Source organism: Schistocerca gregaria, chromosome 5 (assembly GCF_023897955.1).
Source record: "Schistocerca gregaria isolate iqSchGreg1 chromosome 5, iqSchGreg1.2, whole genome shotgun sequence".
Taxonomy (NCBI): Eukaryota; Metazoa; Arthropoda; class Insecta; order Orthoptera; family Acrididae; genus Schistocerca; species Schistocerca gregaria.
Window position 1 is genome coordinate 654,015,015 of NC_064924.1, and position 12,407 is coordinate 654,027,421.

Consider the following 12,407-nt stretch of genomic DNA (forward strand, 5'->3'; position numbering starts at 1 on the left):
CCTTCTTCAGAATAGAAGGAACTACGATTTGTCCATAACAACGTCAAAAACTAAAAACTATAATATAGTAATACATCGTCATATTGGAATAACTTACCTGGGAAACAGCCTCGGCCCCACTTCGCGACCGCACTACGGGAACAACAGATGTTGTTCTGGACTGTATGGCGTTCGATCGTAAACTTTTTGATTCCGTCTTTTACTTACCTTCAACCACCAAACACTAAAGAAGAGTGAGAAGATTGGTTAAACGTTGCGAGAGAGTTTGAAGCGATATGGAATTTCCCACATTTCTGGCGGCTCTAGGTGGCACTTCCGGGCAACACTGGAAGCAGACAGATTTCAAAGTTCTTTTATTTGCTATGCTAACTATTCATTAATCAAAGCGGCTCGTAAGGGAACCAGGACGGCTTCGGCCCATCATTTCTATTTTCTAACATATATTCATCGATAGTACGAATGAAGATTTGTATGTATGGGTGTGTGTGTGTGTGTGTGTGTGTGTGTGTGTGTGTGTCTGTGTGTGTGTGTGTGTGTGTGTGTGTGTGTGTGTGTCGAACTGTAGACAGTCATTTCACTTCGCTTCCTTCATAACCTTCAGCATTCACCAACTACAATCTTGGAAACGCACTATCCTACTTTTCAGATTTACGTGCTTCTCGTTAGATCATTCGTCCAACGTGCTAACACAAAGCAACTGCATATTACGTTTAGTGCCATTGAATATAAATTTAAGTTTTAGGAAGTCTTTCCTGAAAGAATATATACTGAATGTTGGCTTATAGGGAACCTAAAGTACAGACAAGAAGGAAATAGAAACTTGAACGATAGCATAAACATGCAATGATTCCGGGAACCTGTGAGGGTTATCATCAGAAGCAGAAGGGTGCCTGGAGTAAAACTAATTAAACAGTTAAGTAAGGTGCTTCATACATTATCTTAATGAAACCTGTTCGGTTAAAAATATAACAAGGTGACACAATTAACGCAAAGTTTAGATTAATTGAAGTTGTGAAACTGGCTTCGTTTCATGTAACTAACTTATATACATCTGTGCCATTTGAATAAACAAGAGAGATTACAGAAACCAGCTTACGACAGCCTGTAAAAATACGTGAAGAAAAATAGATGTATTTATGGGACTATTTACGTGTGTCGTATCATTCATCTGTTTTATGTTTAATGAAAGCTTTACATAGAAGAAAATGGCTTAGCAATGAGATGTGCAATAGCAGGATACGTGGTGGACCTCTTCCTGAATGTTTATGAAACAGTTTTTCTTTTATAGAAACATGTTGGGTACAGCGATAAACTAAATAAGTGCAAAAGATACGTTGACGACATATCACTGTGTTTCAAAGATATGACGTTGAAATAAATGAAGGAGCAAATGACATTGACGACATGCAATATCGTGCTTACAGTATAGCAACCGGAAATTTTAATTTTTGTTATTTCCTGATTGAGAAAAGAAATCTCAATATATAGGAACCCACTTTTACAGGAGCAGTAATTCATAAAAATTAATGCTATCCCCGTAAACAATAAGTTTCGTTCTTTAAAAATGCATTATGTAGGGGCAATGTCATTGTGTTAACAGTAAGAACAAAAACGAAAAAATGAAATTACTTACGATCAATGTTTAATCCATTGGATTCATGCAGCAGTGCGACAGAGAAATCAACAAAAAGAGATAGATTCGCAGAAAGATGGAGCTATACTCAACTGGGAATCAACTATTTTTTTCAGTTTGATACTGGACATCAGCAAAGAACAAAAGAAAATCACAAATACGACCTGACCGTCCTTGTTATCCAGTGATGACACGTTGTTACCCGGTCTAGGGGTATTTCGCTACCTCCAGGACACGTCAGTCTTGTGGGTTGCAGCAATTTGTTACATCCCGAAAGATCACTCGTCACATGCGAAAGCTGCTGCAAAAATTATATGCTGCATACTTTTAATTCTTTATCGAGAGATGGGATAAGTGTTTAAGTTCATAAGAGGAGTATATCGAAAACTGTAAATATAATTCAGGATGGTACACACGACTGTGATGTCTGTAACCCAGTTTGGGATTATTTATTGACTCACCCTCGTACTGAGATATCTGTGAACGACAGTTTCAATTGTATGGCGATACATGCCTTCTACTTGTTTATTATTTTTACCTGTGCCTAATGGAAAGCACACGTGCTCTAGGTGCGGCACGGTAGCTCAGCATGTTCGGTCAGAGGGATAGCTGCCCTCTGTAATAATAAAAAAAAAAACTGAGTGAATGTATCCGCGATGAACTTCAACAAGCGTCATGGGCCCTCCACCACGAACAAATACAACGACCAATAACGAGCAAAATGAGATTAAAAAAAGGTAGCTTCTTTGATTCATAATCTAAACGCCCTCGGTCCCGGGTTCGAATCCAGCCACTGCTTAAATTTTCATTAATAATCAGCATTAGCGGCCGAAGGCTTCCGGCATAAGAAATCACCCCTCATTCTGCCAATGTCCTTGTCAAAGAGTGTCGAGGAACGGACAGAGGTTCAGGGCACTCTCTCGTCCTAATGGTGGGAAACTGCCCTCAAAGGCGAAAGAATCAGCAATGATCAACGGTATGAGGATACAGAAGGCAATGGAAACCTCTGCATTAAAGACACGTAACGTGTATCCACAGGACATGTGGACTGTAATTGAAGAAGCGTCATGATAATCTCACCAATGGCTAAAGATTCCGGAGTAGTCCCCCATTCGGTTCTCCGGAAGGGGACTGACAAAGGAGAAAAAGATTGATTAATCAAGGAAAGGATAACGTTCTATAAGTCGAGGCGTGGCATGTCAGAAGTTTCAACGTGGTAGGGAAACTAGAAAATCTGAAAAGGAAAATGCAAAGGCTCAAGCTAGATATGGTAGCGGGCAGTGAAGTGAAGTGGAAAGAAGACAAGGATATCTGCTGAGACGAGTATAGGGTAATATCAACAGCAATAGAAGATGGTATAAAAGGAGTAGGATTCGTTATGAATAGGAAGGTAGGGCAGAGAATGTGTTCCTGTGAACAATTCAGCCATAGGGTTGTTCATATCAGAATCGACAGCAGACCAACACCGTCAATGATAGTTCAGTTTTCCATGCCGACGTCGCAAGCTGAAGATGAAGAGACAGAGAAAATGTACGAGGATATTGAAAGGGTAGTACAGTATGAAAAGGGATATGAAAATCTAATAGTCATGGTAGACTGGAACGCAGTTGTAGGGGAAGAAGCAGAAGAAATGGTTATAGGAGAATATGTGCTTGGGGCAAGGAATGAGAAAGGAGAAAGACTAATTGAGATCTGTAACAAGCTTCAGCTAGTAATAGCGAATACTCTGTTCAAGAATCACAAGAGGAGGAGGTATACTTGGAAAAGGCCGGTGATACGCGGAAATTTCATATAGATTACTCCTTGGTTGGACAGAGATTCTGAAATCGGATACCGGGTAGTAAGGTGTACCCAGGAGCAGATACAGATTCAGATCACAATACAGCAATGATGTAGAGTAGGCTGAACTTTAAGACATTATTCAAGAATAATCAATACGCAAAGAAGTGGAGTACGGAAGTACTAAGGAATGACGAGATACGGTTCAAGTTCTCTAAGGCTATAGTACAGCAATAAGGAATAACTCAGTAGGTAGCACAGTTGAAGAGGACATCTCTAAAACAGGCCATCACAGAAGTTAGGAAGGAAAACATAGGTAGAAATAGGGCAACTGCGAGGAAACCGTCGGTAACAGAAGAAATACTTCAATTGATCGATGAAATAAGGAAGTACAAAAATGTTCCGGGAAACTCAGGAATAGAGAAATACAAGTCGCTGAGGAATGAAATAAATAGGAAGTGCAGGGAAGCTAAGATGAAATGGCTGCAGGAAAAATGTGAAGACATCGAAAAAGAAATGATTGTCGGAAGGACAGACTCAGCATAAAGGAAAATCAAAACAACCTTCGGTGACATTAGAAGCAAGGGTGATAACATTAAGAGTGCAACGGGAATTGCACTGATAAATGCAGAGGAGAGAGCGGATAGGTGGAAAGAATACACTGAAAGCCTCTATGAGGGGGAGGATTTGTCTGATGTGGTTGAAGAAGAAACAGCTGTCGATTTCGAAAGATAGGGGATCCAGTATTAGAATCATAATTTGAAAGAGCTTTGGAGGACTTAAGATCAAACAAGGCAGAAGGGATAGATAACATACCATCAGAATTTCTAAAATCATTGGGAGAAGTGGCAACAAAACGACTATTCTGGCGACATATCATCTGACTTTCGGAAAAGCATCATGCACACAGTTCCGAAGACGGCAAGAGGTAACAAGAGCAAGAATTGCCGCACTATCAGCTTAACAGCTCTTCATCCAAGTTGCTTACAATAATGATAAACAGAAGAATAGAAAAGAAAATTGAGAGTTTGGCTTTAGGAAAGGAAAAGGCACGAGAGAGGCAATTCTGACTTTGCGGTTAATGATGGAAGCAAGACTAAAGAAAAATGAAGACGTGTTCATAGAATTTGTCGACCTTAAAAAAGCGTTCAGCAGTGTAAAATGGTGCAAAATGTTCGAAATTCTGAGAAAAGTACGGGTCAGCTATAGGGAGAGACGGATAATATACAATATGCACAACAGCGAATAGGGAATAATAACGGTGGACAACCAATTACGAAGAGCTCGTATTAAAAAGGGTCTAAGACAAGGATTTAGCCTTTCGCCCATACTGTTCAATCTCCACATCGAGGAAGTAATGATGGAAATAGAAGATAGATTCAGGAGTAGAATTAAAATTCAAGGTGAAAGGATATCAATGATACGATACGCTGAAGACATTGCTACCCTGAGTGAAAGTGAAGAAGACTCACATAATGTGCCTAACGGAATGTACAGTCTAGTGAGTACAGAGTATGGATTGAAAATAAATCGAAGAAAGATGAAGGCAATGAGAAGCACTTACAGCAAAAATGAGAACAGCGAGAAAACATCAGGACTGATGGTCACGAAGTAGATGAAGTTACGGAATTCTCCTACCTAGACAATAAAAATAACCAATGACGGACGGAGCAAAGATGTCATAAAAAGCAGACTATCAATGGCAAAAAGGGCATTCCTGACCAAGAGAAGTCTATCAATCAAATATCGGGCTTAGTTTGAGGAAGAAATGTCTGAGAATGTACGTCTGGAGTACAGTATTGTAATATCAACAGCAATAGACGATCGTGTGAAACCCAGCTCGCGCTATTCGTCCACGAGACTCAGAGGGCCTTAGACACGGGTTCACAGGTAGATGCCGTGTTTCTTGACTTCCGCAAGGCGTTTGACACAGTTCCCCATAGTCGTTTAATGAACAAAGTAAGAGCATACGGACTATCAGATCAATTGTGTGATTGGATTGAGGAGTTCCTAGATAACAGAACGCAGCACGTCATTCTCAATGGAGAGAAGTCTTCCGAAGTAAGAGTGATTTCAGGTGTGCCGCAGGGGAGTGTCATAGGACCGTTGCTATTCACAATATACATAAATGACCTGGTGGATGACATCGGAAGTTCACTGAGGCTTTTTGCAGATGATGCTGTGGTGTATCGAGAGGTTGCAACAATGGAAAATTGTACTGAAATGCAGGAGGATCTGCAGCGAATTGACGCATGGTGCACGGAATGGCAATTGAATCTCAATGTAGCGAAGTGTAATGTGATGCGAATACATAGAAAGATAGGTCCCTTATCATTTAGCTACAAAATAGCAGGTCAGCAACTGGAAGCAGTTAATTCCATAAATTATCTGGGAGTACGCATTAGGAGTGATTTAAAATGGAATGATCATATAAAGTTGATCGTCGGTAAAGCAGATGCCAGACTGAGATTCATTGGAAGAATCCTAAGGAAATGCAATCCGACAACAAAGGAAGTAGGTTACAGTACGCTTGTTCGCCCAATGCTTGAATACTGCTCAGCAGTGTGGGATCCGCACCAGGTAGGGTTGATGGAGGAGATAGAGAAGATCCAACGGAGAGCAGCGCGCTTCGTTACAGGATCATTTAGTAATTGCGAAAGCGTTACGGAGATGATAGATAAACTCCAGTGGAAGACTCTGCAGGAGAGACGCTCAGTAGCTCGGTACGGGCTTTTGTTGAAGTTTCGAGAACATACCTTCACCGAAGAGTCAAGCAGTATGTTGCTCCCTCCTACGTATATCTCGCGAAGAGACCATGAGGATAAAATCAGAGAGATTAGAGCCCACACAGAAGCATACCGACAATCCTTCTTTCCACGTACAATACGAGACTGGAATAAAAGGGAGAACCGATAGAGGTACTCAGGGTACCCTCCGCCACACACCGTCAGGTGGCTTGCGGAGTACGGATGTAGATGTAGATGTAGATGGTAGTGAAATACGGACTGTGGGAAAACCGGAATAGAAGAGAATGGAAGCATTCTTGATGTGGTGCTACAGACGAATGTTGCAAATTAGGAGGACTTATAAGGTAAGGAATGAGGAGGTTCTGTGCAGAACCGGAGAAGAAAGGATTATGTGGAAAACACTGATAAGGAGAAGAAACAGGATGAAAGGACATCTGTTATGGCATGAGGGACTGACTTCCATTGTACTAGACAGAGCTGTAGAGGGAAAAACTGTAGAGGAAGACCGAGATTTGAATACACCCAGCAAATAATTGAGGAGATAGGTTGCAAGTGCTGCTCAGAGATGAAGAGGGTACCACAGGAGAGTGATTTGTGGCGGGCCGCATCAAACCAGTCAGAAGACTGGTGACCAATTTTTTTTTTAATTAAATTTTTTCCATGTTTCGCAGTTTCAAAGGTGACTGTATTCAATACACTGGAGGTATTAATTAAGAAACGGCTTCAGTTACAACAACAATAACAACAACAACAATAGTGGAGTGTACGAAGTGTCATGCCCGAGTTGTCCTGCCTACTATGTAGGGAAAACAGGCAGAATCTTCGAAATCCGTTTTCGAGAACATGTAAATGCTTCCAGGCTCAACCACTCTGAAAAATCAGTCATTGCTCAACATAAGTTGGAAACGAAACATGTCAGCAACAATCTAGAAAACAATTTGGTAGTATTACATAATGAAGCAAATGGTAAGATGCTAAACCTGTTCCAGAAACTGGAGATATACCTTCACAAAATCAAAAAACCGATGTTGAATGGACAAACAGATTCCGCATGCCAGAGCTGTTTCAGTAATTTTAAAGACCTATTCTGAAGTTATTTCCTTCATATGTCAATTGTTTAATAATTATATCTTTAGCCCTACGAAAAATTTATCTTTTAGTACACCATGTACAAAAACATCTGTGAAGTGTTTACAATCGTGTGTAAGCGAAAGTGCCTCTTGAATGAAGTGCTATGTATGAAAACGATAGAAAAAAAGAACGTATGCTGGCGCTAAAACGTTAAAAACGGTTCTCTTGGATTATTTGGTAAGTTTACACTGTTCATCTTTTCCACTAGTTCGCATATATTTTCCTCGTTCGACTTACGAAATTCGTAACCAAACATCAAACCTTTTCGCGACAGGAATATTCATCATGCCGTGCCAAAACATGTGTCAAATAAATATTTGGCCGATTATTTTGCAGCAACTCCTTATTGATAAAGTCCTTTTTGTTAAGGAATTTTCAACGATGATCTCGATCACGAAACAATCGTTGTGCACTTCAGTAGGCTGTACACTTTACCCGTGGCCTCCATCAGCCCTCATGGCTATGGAGGAGAGTAAGGCAACGGCGAGAAGTCACTGCCCACTTCAAAGCACGGCCGGTGTCACAGGGCTCGCCAGCCGCCAGCCCGCAGGTGTCGCGACCACAGTCGGCACCGCCTCCGCTGCCGCCCCCGCTTCCAGCCAGCAGAGCATTCCGCGGTCGCGGCGGCCCCCAGGGCCAGAATTCCTGCAGCTGCCACCACCCGCCTCTGGCGCAGCATTCCAGCCCAGAGCACTGCCGCCAGCGACTCTGGTCTGGGCGCCGGATTCACTGCTGCTATGCTTCCCCTTAATACAGAGTACACCTTCCTCGTGGCCATGAACAGTCATCATGATCATCAGTCGTAGCAGCGGCATGCAAGTATTGTTCTGTTAGATCAGTCATCCCTCTTGTCTATATCCATATACAGCGCATTATAAATTGAAAGTTACACGGCGTCATTATTCACTGCCTGTTAAAAATATCGGGGCACTACTCTCTCTCTCTCTCTCTCTCTCTCTCTCTCTCTCTCTCTCTACAGGGTAGTCCATTGATAGTAACCGGGCCAAATATCTCACGAAATAAGCGTCAAACGAAAAAACTACAAAGAAACCAGATGGCGATTTGGTTGGCCCGCTAGATGGCGCTGCCATAGGTCAAACGGATATCAACTGATAGGAACCCCAGTTTTTATTACATATTCTCGTAGTACGTAAAGGAATATTAATTTTTCACGAATGACATTTTCACTCTGCAGCGGAGTGTGCGCTGATATGAAACTTCCTGGCAGATTAAAACTGTGTGCCCGACCGAAACTCAAACTCGGGACCTTTGACTTTCGCAGGCAAGCGCTCTACCAACTGAGCTACCGAAGCACGACTTACGCCCGGTAATCACAGCTTCACTTCTGCCAGTATCTCGTCTCCTACCTTCCAAACTTTACAGAAGCTCTCCTGCGAACCCTGCAGAACTGACACTCCTGAAACAAAAGATACTGCGGAGACATGGCTTAGCCACAGCCTGGGGGATGTTTCAAGAATGACATTTTCACTCTGCAGCGGAGTGTGCGCTGATATGAAACTTACTGGCAGATTAAAACTGTGTGCCCGACCGAAACTCGAACTCGGGACCTTTGCCTTTCGCGGGCAAGGAACCCCCATTTCTTATTTCCTATTCGTGTAGTACGTAAGTAAATATGAATGTTTTAGTTGGACCACTTTTTTCGCTTTGTGATAGATAGCACTGTAATAGTCACAAACGTATAAATACGTGGTATCACGTTACATTCCGCCAGTGCGGACGGTATTTGCTTCGTGATACATTACCCGGGTTAAAATGGACCGTTTAACCAATTGCGGAAAAGGTCGATATCGTGTTGATGTATGGCTATTGTGATCAAAATGCCCATCGGGCGTGTGCTATTTATGATGCTCGGTGTCCTGGACGACATCATCCAATTGTCCGGACCGTTCGCTGGATAGTTACGTTATTTAAGGAAACAGGAATCGTTGAGCCACATGTGAAACGTCATCCACGACCTGCAACAAATGATGATGCCCAAGTAGGTGTTTTAGCTGCTGTCTCAAAAACGTCGGTGTTGAGAATGCTACGTCAACATCGGTTGCACCCGTACCATATTTCTATGCACCAGGAATTGCATGGCGACGACTTTGAACGTCGTGTACAGTTCTGCCACTGGACACAAGAGATATTACTGGACGATGACAGATTTTTTGCACACGTTCTATTTAGCAGCAAAGCGTCATTGACCAACAGCGGTAACGTAAACCGGCATAATATGCAGAATTGGGCAACGGAATATCCACGATAGTTGCGACAAATGGAACATCAGTGACCTTATCGAGTTAATGTATGGTGCGCCATTATGGGAGGAAGGATAATTGGCCCCCATTTTATCGATGGCAATCTAAATACTGCAATGTGTGCTGATTTCCTACGAATGTTCTACCGATGTTACTACAAGGTGTTTCACTGCATGATAGAATGGCGACATACTTCCAACATGATGGATGTCCGGCACATAGCTCGAGTGTGGTTGAAGCGGTATTGAAACGTCCCCTTAGAAAAAATTATACAAGACTGTGCTTAAACTGAAACACAATATTTTTGGCGCAACGCAACCTTACTTCCAAAATTCCCTACGAAAGAATGGGCCTGACTAACATTAACCTATACGTTTCACAAATCACTTACGTCACAAAAATCTTCGTTACTCAAGCTACTGCAATACAGCGAGCGCCACTACTGCCAGCTAAATAAAAGATTCAAACTACTGAATGCACTAACTACCGATAGGCATAGTTAACAAATGAAAGATTTTAATAGAGAACAAACAATGTATTTACCTCACTAGTCATAATATATATAGCAGTTCATGACACCAATTCTTACAAATTTCAAAACTCCGCCATCTCTCTCCACACGTCCATCACTGCTGGCGGCTCACCTCCAACTGCGCAACGCTACGCGCTGTAAACATCCAGCTGCCGCTGCCCAACACTACAATGGCAGACAACAATGCAAACCAGCCACAGACTGCACACAGCACAGCCAGTGATTTTCTTACAGAGTGCTACGTGGCGTTGGCGTTACCAATAAAAATACCTAAACATCCTACTTCCATAGCCCCCATGCTCCCCACAAAAAATATTTACAAATTGTTTTGGGCAGTGGCCAATACAGATTTGAAAAAAGTTTTTCATAATTACAATAACAAAGAAATGAAATGCACACACTTATCGATACAATGTTGGTCAAAAGCTAAAATTTTCTCACAGTCCATAAAGACAGTCCTGATCATTCATCAAAGTAAAATTGCAGTGTTTTTCTCAAAGTCTGAGTAGTAAAAGAAAATGCACATGGAAGTAGTGGATTTCCATGTAGTCTTGAAGAAGTAGTGTTGTCCTTCCAACGGAAAGACAGTGCTGACTCTTGACATGCAGACAGGTAATGGGCCACAACAGAGCAAACCCACAGCAGAGTCAGTCGAAGTTTTGAAGAATATTGGTAGACACAGAGTAGACACAGAGTAGACCCACTGTAGTCCTGGAAGAGATTAGGGTATTGGTGGGCCACCAGAGGTACAGACCCACTGCAGTCCATGTAGAAATAATGGTATTGGTGGGCCATCGAAGGTGCAGACCCACTTCAGCCCTTGTAGAGATGGCCAACAGCCGTCTGTTCGGACTGTGCAGGTGCACAATCACCATCGAACTGTCTTGCAGAGAATATAGCAAGTCCATAAACCACCACTTGTCCACTCACAAAGTTTTTGGAATTGTCCTTAGAACCAGCAATGCTGTTAACCAGTCCCTTGCTGAATTATCAACACACTTGCAAACACTATCAGTCCCTACTTTTCACATATTTTCCATATACTATGACCAACAGAAATGTGTGCAGTGAAATGTAACTTACAAGTTACTTAATTTGATGAACAGGTGTCAATTAGAATTTTATAACACGAGAATACAATAACAAAGGTACAAAATATATCATTAAAGAACATAATAGTACAGATAACATTTGCAGTAATACAGGCTTTACAAAAGAATCGAAATAGCAAATACATCAGTGTTAAAAACATTTACGACGTAAGTACATACATAAAAGATCAAAATAACTTTTGAAACATCAACTTCACATATGAGCATTAGAACAAAAAAGAATGAATAATGTGTAAACATCTTTACAAAGTAAATAACATGTTATTAGAAAAATTCTACAACATAATTCTCATTGGGTAAACACATAAAGACAGGAAAAACACAAATATACAAGAGTACACAAACACATAGCGGAATAACAGAAAGGGAAAGGACAGGGTTTGTTTTACTGCAGTATTTTGCAAACAAAACTTTATTTCTCGGAGATCTCCCTTCGTTCTTCATTATTTCCCAAAAATCCTATCTATACCTGCTTTATGTACTTTTCTCATACAACCTCTCAGTGCATTTATTCAAATCCATCGCAACTCATTCTCTTATATAGGCTACCCCCTCTTAAGCTAACATAAATCTACTGAGCTCAGATGCTTAACTAAGGGACGAGGCAATGCAGCGACACAAAACAATAGATACAAACAACAATGAAATAAAATGGAAGTTGTCAAAGAAGCAGCAATATTAAAACTAATATAAGGCATTGCATAGCAAACAAGAAAAATAAATCCGTAGTAAAACTGGCTTATCTGAGTAATAGAAAGTGAAATTCAGTAGCACTATGCCTGGCACACAGTAGAAGCAAATGCAACAGCTTATAACTAAACATGACAAAGCTCAAGCAGAAAAAATATTACAGTAAAGACAACAATGCAGAAAAGGGAGATGTCGATTCACATCTTAATGTCTATATAATTAAAGTTGTGCACCACAACTTATTCTACCATAAAAATTACCAAGTACTTGAAAAGAAAATTATGTATGCAGTTCCTGTGAAGGGAAGTCTTTTTGTGGTCCTTCGTTTTTTTAAGTACATCATAATTATTTACTGGATCTGTAGGCATAAAATATCTATATTAGTACATCCATTAAATTTTATTGTAACCAATGCTGCATTGCAGCTAGAAACTAGATATTAAACAAAATAGGCAAAGCCAGGCGTGAAACATCATTCGCTAGCCATAAGTCATTTCATAATGCAGTAAACAATCTTCCAAC